General features: G+C 41.3%; 1 non-coding gene across 1 annotated transcript; it reads right to left on the reverse strand.

The window, feature by feature from the left end:
- Window positions 1-8521: 8521 nt before the first annotated feature.
- On the reverse strand, window positions 8522-8680 carry LOC129689868 (U1 spliceosomal RNA). Its single transcript, XR_008722192.1, has one exon. It is a non-coding gene; the product is annotated as a U1 spliceosomal RNA (small nuclear RNA).
- Between the last annotated feature and the right edge of the window lie 6209 nt (window positions 8681-14889).

Raw genomic sequence — 14889 nt, forward strand, 5'->3', positions numbered from 1 at the left:
TTAGTTTGTATCTCACCTATAATTTTTTTTAACCCAACATAAATGCAATAATATGGTGGTGCATGCTTTTAATCCTAGCACTCAGATACAGAGACAAGGAGTCTCTGAGTTCTAGGCCAGCCTGTTTACACAGCAAATTCCAGGAAAGCCAGGACTATATAAAGAGACCCTGTCTCAAAAAAAAAAAAAAAAAAAATCTAAACTTGCTAATTCTTGTGTCTATGGAATTTTAAAAAGAAAACATAAAGCAAAAGGAACATTATAAATGGCAGTAAAACAGGGGGAAAAAACACTTTACCTACTGGCCTCATAGAGCTCAGAGAAGGACACATCAGAATTTGGAATTAAAAAAAAAAAAACTCATCGGAAACTAAAGCAATGCTTCATCAACATTTTCTGCAAAAAAAAAATCCTATGATTTGCGAGGTGTCCTCCCTGCTCTGCTCACTTAAAATCAACCGACTTGCAGACACACGGCCTTGCCACAGTAATGCGGGCTGGAGGAGAGGAGTAGTGCCTGCCTGTCTTACACTGTGGATCCTTTATTTCTACTGCTTCTACTTTCCTTTGAGACAGGGTCTCCCATGTAACCTTGTCTGTCCTGGCACTCACTCTGTAGACCAGGCTGGCCTGGAATTCGCAGAGATCCTCCTGCCTCTGCCTCCTGAGTGCAGGGATTAAAGGTGTGTGCCGCTCTTTCCCACCTGCTTCTTGTCTCAATCCCACTACCCTTACGACACCCACTCGTTAGGCAGCCTGAAGGAAGAGTTGCCACACAACGTGCTCCACACTTTCACAGACTAAACTGATGCTCAGAACAACCCAGTTTGGAGGAATCATCATGGCATTCTTTGTGCATAAAAAGAGATTAAGCCGTAGAGATCAGATGGCTGCCCATGGACTTTCAGTTAATAGTAAACAGCAGCCTGGAGCAAGCATTGTGACCGGGATCTGCATGCTCCTGGGTCAGCATGGTCTTAGGTCTGTGCATTCCAGAGGTTACTCAGGGTCCTGCGGCTCTGCCTCACTGGCTGATAATGTCAGCATCAATTATTAGTGGACTTTACTAGATAATGACATTTATGAGCGCTGGTTGACAGCAAATACATAAGAAAATGGAAACCACCTGTTTTTTTCACCACGAAAAAGTAACTATGAGGGAGTGGCTAAAGAGATGGCTCTGTGGTTAAGGGAATTAGCTGTTCTTCTAGGGGACCAAGAACTGACTGGTTCCCAGAACCCACATGGAGCCTAATAATGTTCTATGACTGCAGTTCTAGAGAGTCCAATGCCTTCTTCTGGCTTCTGAGGGCACCACACACACGTAGTGCACAGACACGTAGGCAAAACACTCATACACATAAAATAAAAATAAGTAAATATTTTTAAAAAGTACCTACTTTTGGTTTGTTGCTCTGTGCTGAATTCTTCAAACACGCTTGCCAGCAATCTTCCTTTATTGTTTTTGCTTTTTAAAGATATAATGTAAAAATTTCAATTATGTGTGAATATGTGCATGCGTGTTGGGGTGCCTGAAAAGACCAGAAGAGGGCGTCAGATCCCTTGAACTGCAGTTACAGGGACTGTGGATCACCCCTCCTGGGTGCTGAGAGCCGAACCCAGATCCTCCGAAAGAGCAACAAGTGTTCATTCTGTCTTTATTCTTTCCTCATCCTGACTGCCTCCCCTCCCTACACTCCTCTGAGACCTCTCCCCCCATTGCCTCCACTGTTAAAGTCCCACAAAAGCCCCAAGCTCTGAGTCACCATTGCCCCAGCGCGTCTTGCAGGCAGGACAAGCTGGAGACAGAAGATTTTGTGGCTGGATTGTCCCAGCCCCACCCCTAGAAGCCTTGCCTGATTATAGAAGATGGCCGGTTCAGGCTGTGTCCCCCATTACTGGGAGTCCTCGCTAGGGCCCCCCACATAGGTTCCAGGAAGTTTCCACCGCACTAGCTTTCCATATCACTCCTCCCCAAATGCCAAACCAATTCCTGTCATTTCTCACCTCCCTCCCTCCCACTCTTCCTTCCTACTGTTTCCACACACACCTCAGTCCCCAGTCTAGCCACAAAGTCTGTTCTATTTCCCCTTCCCAGAGAGATGCACGTGTCCATCTCAAGAGCCCTCCTTGTCGCATAATCTCTCTGGGTCTGTGGCTTGTAGTGTGATTAACCTCTACTTAACAGCTAATATTCACTTGTAAGTGAGTACATATCATGTTTGTTTCTCTGGGTCTGGATTGCCTCACTCAGGATGATTTTTTTTTTCTAGTTCCATCTGTTTGCCTGAAAATTTCATGACGTCATTTTTTTTTAAACAGCTGAGTAATACTCGTATATGTAACTGCACCACGTTTTCTTTATCTGTTCTTTGGTTGAGGGACATCTAGGTTGTTTCCAGTTTCTGGCTATTATGAAGAAAATCTCTATAAACAAGTGTTCTTGTGGTAGGACGGAGAGTCTTTTGGGTGTATGTCCAAGAGTAGTGTAGCTGGGTTTAGAGGTAGATGGATTCCCAGTTTTCTGAGGAACTGCCCTGCCATTTGGGCTTTTCTTCCCTTGGTCAGCCTGCCACTGCAGCTGGTGGACCCTGAGGGGAGGAAGCCAAGGGCGGGAATGGTGGTCAGGGGTGCTGAGACCTCAGGCAGCTGTGAGTACATGAGAACAAACTCTTGGAAGGCAGCTTCATTGAGCAGCTCATTTAACTGGGGGAACAAAGGCTATTTAAACCTCTGGGGAGAGGGAAGAGGGGAGAGGCTTTTGGAGTGAGTGTACATCATTGGCTGGGGGCTAAGGCGCTGGGAAGGCCTTGTTTGCATGAGGAGGAATTCCAGGTGCTTGCTGGACATGACCTTATAAGAGGAGGGGAAGTTTAACCTGTAAGCTGGCTGACAGGCTAAGTGACCACCTCAAGGGTGGCAGAGGAGGGAGCCAAAAGGCTATGTGCCTGAGCAGGGTCATGCAGGCCCGGCGGGGGAGGGGAGGAGTGGTCCTCACTCTTACCGCTCTCAAGGCTAGATTTCTGAGGTTGGACACAACTCAAACCCGCTTCTGCTCCTGACCAGCTTCTCCCAGTTCCATGGTACCCAGGCCCCACACCTGGGTGTGTGTACAAGTTTGCACTCCCACCAGCAATGGGGGAGTACTCCCTTTGCTCCACATTCTCAATAACATGAGCTGTCACGTGTGTTTTTGATCTTAGACATTCTGACAGGTATAAGACGGAATCTCAGAGTCATTTTGATTTGCATTTCCCTGATGGCTAAGGATGGTGAACAGTTCTTTAAGTGTTGCTCAGCCATTTGAGATTCCTCTATTGAGAATTTCTCTGTTTAGATCTGTATACCCCATTTAAAAATTGAATCCTTTAGTTTGGTGAATTCTTTATATATATTCTTTATATATAATATCTTGGATATTAGACCTCCATCAGATGTGAAGTTAGTGAAAATCTTTTCCCATTCTGTAGTTTGCTGTTTTGTCCTATTGACAATGTCCGTTGCCTTACAGAAACTTTTCATTTTCATGAAGTCCCATTTATTAATTGTTGATCTTAGTGACTGAGCTGTTGGTGTTCTGTTCAGAAAGTTGTCTCCTGTACCAATGAGTTCAAGGCTATTCTCTGTTTTCTCTTCTTTCAGGTTCTGTGTATGTGGTTTTAAGTCGAGGTCTTTGATCCACTTAGACTTTAGTTTTGTGCAGGATGATAAATGTGGACCTATTTTCATTCTCCTCCATGCAGACATCCAGTTAGACCAGCACCATTTGTTGAAGATGCTTTCTTTTTTCCATTATGTATTTCTGGCTTCTTTACAAACTTCAGGTGTTTATAGGTGTGTGAATATACACGTCTGGGTCTTTGGTTTGATTCCATTGATCAATGACATGTCTGTTTTTACACTAATACCATGCAGTTTTTATTACTATAGCTCTGTAGCACTATAACAGGACCCTGGACCTTAGCACAACTGATTCCATGACAGAAATGCCATTTAGGTTGTAAAACTCAGCCTGTAGGCAACATCACCCCCCCCCCCAAAAAAAGACCCAATCCATCAAAGTCCATATACTTCTGTGAAAGTCTCAAAATGTGCTCACCTTGCTTTCTAGCTTCTGTAGTTCTGCTTCTAAGTGTTCTTGTTAACTGAAGTATGTCAACCCAGAACGTGTTTTTATTGTGCTTAAAAGCTCATCCTAAGAAAGGCTCAGTGCTACACTGGGATCCCAAATACCTAGGGTAGTAGCTGGCCAGCTAAAAAAGACTTTCCATTGGCTTAAACCCATGTCTGAGCAGTCTTCTCTGGTGAATACCCCACAAAAGTGCAGCTTGACCTCAGGTTTGGTGATTGTGGTGGTTTGAATAGGTTTGGCCCCCAGAGACTCATGTGTTTGAATGCTTGACCCACAGGGAGTGGCACTATTAGAAGTGTGGCCTTGTTGGAGGAAGTGTGTCACCATGGGGACGGGCTTTGAGGTTTTCTATGCTTGTGCCCGACCTAGTGTAGAATGAGAGCCTCCTCCTGGCAGCCTTTGGATCAAGATATAAAACTCTCAGCACCACATCTGCCAGCAGGCCTCCATGCTTCCTGATATGATAATGGACTGAACCTCTGAAACTGTAGGCCAGCCTCAATTAAATGGTTTATTTTGTAAGAGTTGCCTTGATCATGGTGTCACTTCACAGCAATAAAGCCCTAAGGAAGACAGTGTTACTTCCAAAAGTTCTTTTATTGTTCAAGATTGTTTTAGCAATCTTATTTTCCTCCCATATAAAGTTGGGAATTGTCCTTTCAGGGTCTGTAAAACGTTGTGTTGGAATTTTGATGAGGATTGCATTGAATCTGTATGTTTTTGGGTTTTTGTTTTGTTTTTGGTAAGATGGTCATTTTTACTATATTAATCCTACCAATCCATGAGCATAAGAGATCTTTCCATCTTCTGATATATTCTTGTCAATTTCTTTCTTCGAATACTTGAAGTCATACAACTTTTTCATTTGCTTGGTTAGGGTGACCCCAAGATATTTTATATTGTTTGTGGCTGTTGTGAAGGGTGCTGTTTCCCTAATTTCTTACAAATGACCCATTTGTCATTTGTATATGGGGGGGGAGGGCTACTGATTTTTTTTTTGTTGTTGTTAATCTTGAATCCAGACACTTTGCGGAAGGTGTTTATCAGGAGTTTCCTGGTAGAATTTTGGGGGTCGCTTATGTATACTATTATATCATCTAAAAATAACAATCCTTTGCCTTCTTCCTTTCCAATTTGTATCCCCTTGATCTCCTTCAGTCATCTTATTGCTCTAGCTAGAACTTTAAGTACTATATTGAATAGATATGGAGAGAGTTGACAACCTTATCTTGTTCCTGATTTTAGTGGAATTGCTTTGGATTTCTTTCCATTTAATTTGATGTTGGCTATCGGCTTGCTATAAACTGCCTTTATTATGTTTAGGTATTTCCCTTGTATCCCTAATCTCACCAAGACTTGCAGCGCATTCTTAACACTGAGCCATCTGACCAACTGCTCTTTGTTTTATTTTATCTTCTTACACAGTCGTGGCTGGGCTGGTACTCACTATCTAGCCCATGCTCTGGACTCACAGCAATCCTCTTTCCTCAGCCTCCCATGGGTTCAGATTTGTAAGGGTGTGTCAAAACACCTACACACCCCCTTCTTTTTGCTTGGGTCAAGATATAGGTATCATTTTAAAATACACTGCTTTAGTGGAAATATAACTCACATGCTGCATAATTCCCTCATCTAAAACACGAGTTCAGTGATTTTTTTAAAATATCTTTGCAGGATTCTATAACTGTAACTTAGAATCAAATTTTAGAATACCATCTTGGGGTGTAGGTCAGTGATAAAGCATATACTTAGTAATCATGAGGCTCTCTCTGGGTTCAGGCCAGGTGTGGTGGTGAATGACTCTAGCCCCAGCACACAGGAGGTAGACCAGATGGATCTCTGAGTTCAAGGCCATGCTGGTGTACATAGTGCATTCCAGGACAGCCAGGGCTACATAGAAATAATCAAGCAAGCAAGCAAACAAACAAATGACATCAGGTCCTTCTCTCTTTCTCTCCCTCTCTGTCTCTTTCTCTCTCTCCCTACCCCCACACCATCACCACCACCACCAACAACAACAAAACACCCAGATAATTTTAGGTTATTTTCGTCATTCTCCCCAAACAGCCCCATGATCATACCTTACCCTCTGACTTCTGGCTGTAGGTAACCCCACCTACGTTCTGTCTCTATAGACTTTCATGTTCTAAACATCTCCCATAGACACACCATGCAAAGTGTGGTGCTTGTGACCAGTCTCATAAAATCAGCATGCTCATCCACACCGTGGCATGTATGAAGACTCCATTCCACACAATGTTCTCTTACATGGATGGCCATCTTCTGTTGATGGACACTGGGGCTGAATATGTAAAGATGCTCTGACTGTTGGTGTATACTTTTTTTTGTGTGAGCACGTTTTCATTCTCCCAGAAATGCATGCTGACTCATATCATAGTTGTATATTTGATCTCCAGACTGGTTTCCAATGCAGCCACACTGCAATGACATTCATACCGGCAGTGTGCGAGGGCTCTCCATCCTTGTAACTCTAGCTGACATCTGCTGTTTGATGACAGACATCCTAAGGGCACAAAGGGTTGCTTTGCTGTGGTTCTGCTTTGCAGTTTCCTGAGCACTTAATGGGATTGTTGGCCATTTGTATATCTTTGAGAAAATATTTAAACATGTCCGTGGAGGTACATGTCTTTAATCTCAGCATTCTGGAGGTGGAGGAAGCAGGATCTCTCTTCTGGGCCAGACTGGTCTACACAAGGAGTTCCAGGTTATCAAGGTTACACATAATAAAACCTTGTCTCAAAAACAAAACAAACCACCAACAGCAAACTGAACCAACCAACCAACTAACCAGCCAAACCAAAAGACTCCAATACCCTATAAATAAATAGATAAATAAGTAAAATTGGGCTGTCTTTTTATTGTTGAGTTATATGTGTGTATGTATTCAGATGCAAGTCAGTATCCGATTTCTGGCTGGCAAGTATTTTTACCCACTTTGTGGGTTGTCTCTTCATTTTCTTCATGGTTTCCTTTGAAGCAGAAAGCTATCAATTTTACTGCCATCCAGGTCATCTTATTTTTCTTTGATTCTTGTGCTTTTAGACTTATGTCTCAGAAGGCCAAGCCTTATTTTAAACAGTCAAAATCATATAAGATAAAACAATTAGGATTTCAGTTTTTTCACATCAGAGTTCATCATGGACATTTTACCTAAAAATTTCCTCCTGATTTTCACTTTAAATTATCTGGCTTTATCAAGGCTTCAGAGACTTAGCAACATTACAAAAGATGGCAGGAAACACTGCCTGAAAAAACCTTCAAGCTGCAGAGATGGCTCTGCAGTTAAGAGCAATCAATGGCTGCCCTTCTAGAGGACCCAGGCTTGGTTCTCAGCACCCATTTACAGGCTCACACCATCTGTACCTACCACTCCAGAGCATCTGACTCTTCTTTTCTGACCTCTGTGGGCACCAGGCACACATGCGGTGCATAGACAAATACACACAATTTTTAAATTTGCAGTGACTTAAAAAATAAGCTAAACTAAAAACAAAAACAAGACCTTAAAGGAAACACTCTACCCCCAAGTTGATTACATTTTCATCTTAAAAAGCAAAATAGTCACATTACAAAAAAAAAAAAAACAACATAGACCATAGAGGAAAACACAAAACACAACAAAAACAAAACAAAACAAAACAAAAAACAAAAAACAGGCACCCATGCTACCCTAAATGCTATCATTATCATTTTCATTCTGATACTTTTAAAAAAGTAAGTCTCTGAAGAATTACAAACATAGAAATGGTAATTTTTGTTCCTGTTCTTGGGGCTGAAGAGATGGCTCAGTGGTTAAGAGCACTGGCTGCTGTTTCAGAAGACCAGGTTTTGATTCTCAGTATCCTACATGGTGGCTCACAACTGTCTGTATCTGCAGTTCCAGGGGATCTGATACCCTCTTCTGGCCTCTAAGGACAGCAGGCACATCCATGGTGCAAAGACATATATGCAAAGGAAAACACTCACAAACATAAAATGAAAGCATTTCGAAAAATATTGTTACAGTTTAACCCCCTATAGGAAACTCTATGTTTCTCTTCAGTTTTTCCCTACTATGCAGAATATACCAAAGGAATGTATCATAACTTGCATTCTTTCAATAGATAGGTGGATATTTTTCAGGTACCTTCTGCTTTCCTCCTCTTTTTCTATTACAAGTAAAGCATAGATGAATATTTTTCTTGCTTGCAGCTTTTTCATAACATTCTATAACACGTTTTATAACATTTTTCCCCTGCAACTAAATTGCTAAATTAAAATTATAAATTTACTTGTGCTTCCTAATCTATAGTGCCAACTTGCTTTCCCAAATGTTGGCATTGTCTTAACATGCTATTGCTGATGATTGACGATTCCTCCCACCTCCCAGGGGAGAGCATGAACACAGTCTTCCACTACCACAGACTGTGTGTTTCAGCTCCCCTCATTTGGGGAAATGTAGGGGTCAGCACTCTCCACATGCAATGGGTGAGCCTTGCCCTGGGAAAGCCACTTTCCTGATCATGGTGTCTCCCCTGTCAGAAGTATGATGGGAATATCTTGATCACCCTCATTTTGAAAACACCTCGCTAACCCAATTGAGAAGAAGAGGGCTTCTGATTGTTCTAATCTGTTTTTCATTTTATCACTACCTGGATCATACGCAGCATCTTCCTTAGATGGGCTTTGTAGCTTTATTTCCTTTTAACTATTATTAATGTGAGAATCACTCAGACTTCTCATACATTAAATATGAAGCTACCTATATCTAAACATTAATATTTCAGGGGATCCATTTCTTCAAAGTTTTGTTTCAACAGGGAATTTATATTTGTAACTTTGTCATAGAGATACAGCTCCAATAATTTTTTTTTTCTCTCCCCGCCAAATCAAGGTCTATAAGTTAGGGAGAATTTCTTCTACCGTAGACAAAAGAAGGGCAAGTGAGGTGAAAAGACTGATTAGCAAAAAGGTATGTTCTTAAAGACAAGGTACTATTATGCCTTGATATTGTTCAAGTTAAAAATTTTATAGCCAAGCTCCCATCATTTTATATTCATCTTTTAGTATATAATTATTTTAAATATAGACTATTATTCTAATTATCTCTAATTAAAAGCACTTTAATATATCAATGTATATTCTAACAAAAAAAGAGTTTTGGATTCATTCCATTTTATAATACAGTCTTCCAGTTCTCTGAAGTAATTTTATATGTAGGCAGTAACTCTTGGGGTGTTCCTTTAGATAAGCTATGAATTTTAAAACTAACTCACATTTTACTTTATTGTCCTACAAAAATAAATGCTAGAGGACTTTTCACTAAGTGTTCCGTGCCTTCATTAAGTACTTTTCTTTTATCTGATTATGTGCATGCTGCGTTCAATGAATACTAACTACTCCTATTTGGCATTCTATTTCATAGTGAGGAGGTAGATTCAGCACAGCCTAATTATCATTATTCTATTAGCCAGGCAGTCCCCTGGGACCACAAGAATGTGTCCTGTTATTTTCAGTTCTGGTCAGTCATCAATGCATGGACTTAATGCACAGTTAAGTCAAGGCATGAATACACTTAGTCACATGGCTCATTTGAAAAACCTAAAATGAAGAGAGCATGTAGGACAAATTCAGAGTAAAGATTTTCTTCATTCCTTTTGAAAAGAGCACAGCAGAAGTTTACACATTTTGGTACCTTGTACCCAAGTGTGATCCCCTTCTCCTGCATTCTCACTAATGTATCATTCTAGCCCTTACACGACTGCGAAGGTGGGCACCTATTTGGATGGAGATGAGGGTGAGTGCACCTTACTTTTTCAGCTTCACTTCCTTTCCATTATTACATTCATCTTTCCCTGTGGTGGGTCTCTTCTTTCTTTCCTTCCCTATTAACACCTTAATCACATCAAGGTCCCCGTTTGGATTTCAATGTGAAAAGCTCCCCAGTGGCACAGGCATCTGAACCCCTGGTCTCCAGCTAATGGCACTGTTTAGAAGGTTGTGACCCTTTAGACAGAGGAGCCTTGCTGGTGGAGGTGGGTCACTGGGAGCTACCTCACTTTCTGCCTTCTCTCTGCTTCCTGACTGCAGAGGCAAGGTAGTGCCTCCCTACACTGCTGCATCTTTCCCACCTTCATGGACTGTAGCCTCTCAAACTGTAAGCCAACACAAGCCGTTTGGACACAGTAACAAGAAAAGTAACTAATGTAGTCTATTCTTCCTCCTGGTACCCTTCTGTCTTCTTGTGCCTCTTGAAATACTGCCAGCAATCTAGCTATGGTCCCAGTTCAACAGAAGCTTATTTTCCTTAACCCTATTCTTTTTTTGATAGTAACAATTCTTATTTTTATTTTTTTTGCATCATCAAAGGAACTTATGTCCTTTATAAAATCTGCAAAAACACAAGAAAGAAAGCGAAAGTAATGAGAGCTGATTGTTATTCCGACTTCCAAGGGGAAATAGCAAATTATTGTTGCATTTCCTTTGTTTTAACATAAAAAAGCCAAACACCTGGCATAATAATGGGTGTTGGTTCTCCTGTCACTCTAAAGGTAGAGGCAGAAGAATAACAAATTTAAAATCACTCAAAGCAAAACATAAAAACAAACAAACAAACAAACAAAAAAACAGGAACAAATCAGGTTCACAGTAGTTATGTTTTGTATCTAAATTTTTCAGTTCACATTCACCATAAGCATTTTTGTCTATAATTTGTGTGAAAATGTAAATATTCTGTTGAAAAAACATTGAAGTATTGAGAAAATTAGAAAGAAGTCTGTAGCTGGGCTTTTTAGCTACTTTTTTGGATTCTTACATATACAATTTCTCCACCCTAATCCCTCCCAACACCCCAACACTAGGTAGGCAAGAAAAAAGGTTAGAGGAGAAATGGGGGCATAGTTCTCTTTAGACTATTTTCTGCTGATTAGGGGCTTTAAATTCCTTGGGCAAGTACAATCTTCATCATCAGAGTATCTCCAAAAAGCAACCAGCAATCCAGCAACAGCTCCCACAGGCCCTCTTGAGGTTCTCACACTTACACACTGTCAGGAGTCCCCAGAATTCCAAATGTAAACTATTCGAACCTGACAGAAATCACACCCCTCCTAGAGCATGAGATAAATCACTGTTAGCTGCTGTGGACAATCTGGAGCAGCCCCATATCCCACACCTGGGATTAAAACAAAAACATACTCACCTAACATAACTGGGTTTTTTAAGAAACCAAACTTTTCACTACAGAAGTCATTTATTATCTTATCAAGATAATTACTTTTTAAAGTTTTGATTGATTTCTAGTCTTCCTGTCTTTTCTCTCCCAAATGCTCTAACACAGATGTTGTATTTATAATATTTACTATTGATATATCTTTTAGTAAAGTTGTGGTTAATCCTAAACAGCTGTATAACCAAATCACCACACAGAGACTATGATTTATTTAGTTAACCTAGAGCACAATGCTGGGCAATAGTTACTCCATCCTAAACCTCCCAGCCCGCATAGTTTCCTAACAGTCAGATTCACCCATTATACTTGCTTTTAGTGATACCTTAGGTCCAGTTTGTTCTCCACGTCATTCCAAGACCTCTCCTTTAGCCTCTCTCTCCCAGCTTCTGCTCCTCTTTTTCCTCCTACTCCTTCCTCTCCTCTGGCTTCTCCTCTCCTCCAGCTCCTCCTTCCTCCCCTCCCACTCTGAACCAGGATGTCCCACCCTATCCTCTCCATTGCTCAACATTCGGGCTGGTTGTTTTAATTGACCATTTAGAGAACAGATGGTGGCATGTTTATACAAACTTGAGACAGGTGATGCTTAGAATAAGTATAACAAAGCAATGTCTGGATTGAAACCAGATAGTGGGGAAGAGAAACCAGCATTTGAATGAACAAGGGTAAGGTGTATACATTCCAAAAGAACATTATACCAATACACTGAGCTATACTTTCTGCCATAAATATGACTCAAAAAAAAAAAAAAAAAGAATAGAGAGTGGGGCTGGTGAGATGTCTCAGTGCATAAAGGTGCTTGCCATCAAGCTTGGTAACCTGGCTTACTCTCTGGAACGTGACATGGTGGAAGGAAGAGAATGAACCCTTGTGAGTTGTCCTCTGACCCCACAGGCATGTCTTAGTAAGTATGCACACGTGCACAAACAGATTAAAAAGAAAACAAAGACCTGCAAGAAGCAGTGGATCACAATCTACACATATTTTGTAAAATAACTTTCTTTGAGTACAGTAAGTCTTCTGTGTCTTCATGTTCCACATCCCTACACTCAAGCCATCAAAAATTCAAAATATTTTACAAAAGTTAAAAATTTGTATGAACTTTCTTGGCTATTGTTTCTTCAACAATAAGTAGAGCATTTACACAGTATTAAGGCATTATAAGCAAGCTGGATGTGACTTACACACAGGCTAAATGCAAATGCTATGCCCCTTCATGTGAGAGACTTGAGCATCTGAAGACTTTGTTATTCCCTACGGGAGGGAATGGCTGTTGAAATCAATTCTCTACCTATGCTGTTGGAGGAATATACCTACCACGTTCTGAGTGTGTGTGTGTGGGGGGGGGGCAAAATAACAAACTCAACAGAAAGGCTTTGGCCCTCGGGAGAAAGACAAAAGGCAAACCAATAGGACAGAATGGCATCAATGCTGTGCCTTTGGATGAGCACTGTGGTGTAACAGAAAGCAGGGAGAGGGGATGGAAGCTCACACTGGGCTGGCTCTTCTGTATAGGTTGATCAGGTGGAAAAGCCCCCTAATAAAAAATAATCCTAAACAAAAACACTGCATTTTTTTTTTTCTGGAATTTGTATTATTTGTGGTATATTTCAGCTTTGTGTTTAACACACAGAATTTTTTTTTTCATTCTAAATTTATACTTTATACTTGAAGTTATTCCTAATTTCTTGTTATTTTTCCCTCTTCCCTGTTTTCCTGTTCTTTTTTTCTTCCTCTGTGCAGATAGTCTTTTTTTATTATTTATTTTTTATAAATTATAGTTTATTCACTTTGTGTCCCTACTGTAGCCCACTCTCTCATCCCCTCCCAATCCCATCCTGCTTCCCTCATCTCCTCCCATGCCCCTCCCCCAGTCCACTGATAGGGGACGTCCTCCTCCCCTTCCCTCTGATCCTAGCCTATCAGGTCTCATCAAGGACTGGCTGCATTGTCTTCCTCTGTGGCCCGGTAAGGCTGTTCCACCATCAGGGGGAGGTGATCAAAGAGCCAATCAGTTCCAGTCAGAGACAGTCCCTGTTCCCCTTACTAGGGTACCCACTTGGACACTGAGCTGCCATAGGCTACATCTGTGCAGGGGTTCTAGGTTATCTCCATGCAAAGTCCCTGGAAGATAGTTTTATTCTGTAACCTTACCTGGCTTGGCCCAGGGTGGCCTTGAACATAGGTAGTCTTCTTGCCTTAGCCTCCTGAGTACTGGGAGTATAAGAAGACACCGCCATGCCAGGCTTGTATTACTTTTCTTTAAAGGATTCCTAAATTATATTGCTTCAGACCTCAGGAATCACTGTCTATATCTACTGGCAGGCTGTAAGTGGGACTAAGAAATGAAAATTCCTAAAGGCAGGAGTTGAGTTGTGGTCCTTGGTTAGTGACTGACTCTGCCACCCAGAACTCTAACCTTGCCTACATACCAAAGAGCTCTTGGCAAGTTTAGGACATGGAGGACCTAGGCACCTGTAAAATCAGGAAGGGGGGTGGGTGGGCTGAATATGTGCATGATAAAATGGTGTATTCCAGATCTGGTGACTTCGGAATGTGCCTGAAACCCGCATCTCCCCATCCCTGAAGCTTGGCTTACTGAGGCTCATTCCGTGAGCTATCATTATCAGTAATTTCCCTGCTTCTGACACCTATTTTATTTTCCAACAAGTCAGAGACTATTGAAAATGAAATGTCTGCTTGCATTCAGATAAGCCCTGTGTGTGTCCACACATTAGTTTATTTCTAACTTAAAGAATTTTGAAACCAGACCAATTTCTGCAGAAAGTGGATGATGGGAAGGCAGTCAGGAGATGACAGGAATTACAAAGTCTGGGTCCTGCTGAGCCTTTAACATTCTGTTAGAGGTATTTGCTTGGCAGACTCACAGCCTGGATGTTAGGCTGAACACCCAAGGATGTGGTAACACTCGAAACAGGATGTTCACTCACTGGTCCAGACAAAGAAGGAAATAGAGTTAGCATCACTTGTTCTGCTACTTTTGAGTCTTATAGCTGAGATCTTTGGAGCTTCGTGGATCCTGTCTCGCGCTGATAACCTAAATAGCTTTATATAACATCCTACCGAATGTATTTTATAAACAGTTTTCAAGAGAATTAGAAGTGGCAATAGATCATAAACAACATAATTGCCTCATCATAACAAAGCATTTCTGGTATTTTAGGGAATTGTGCTTTAAATTTAGAGAAAACGTCTCCCTCTTGATTTTTTTTCCTAAGTCTTTTTCTGGCGTTACTTCCATACCCATAAACACTCAGTGTTCGACAACCTTGGGGGATTGTGTCCCGAAAGTCTCCTCAGATATTAAACTTCTCAGATGTTTAAGTCTCTTACAGAAGATGACACAGTCTTTGCATATAGCTCATACACATTCTCTCATATACCTGGTGAAATGATGCCCAGGACTGAGAACCACACAGCTAGGAGAAGAGTAAAGCTGGTGAGCCATTTTTTTTTTTCTCCAGTGAATGAGGAGGCAGACAGCACTCCTAATGGATCCAGCGCCTGGAGT

The sequence above is a fragment of the Psammomys obesus genome, unplaced genomic scaffold (assembly GCF_907164565.1).
Source record: "Psammomys obesus unplaced genomic scaffold, mPsaObe1.curated_primary_1811, whole genome shotgun sequence".
Lineage (NCBI taxonomy): Eukaryota > Metazoa > Chordata > Mammalia > Rodentia > Muridae > Psammomys > Psammomys obesus.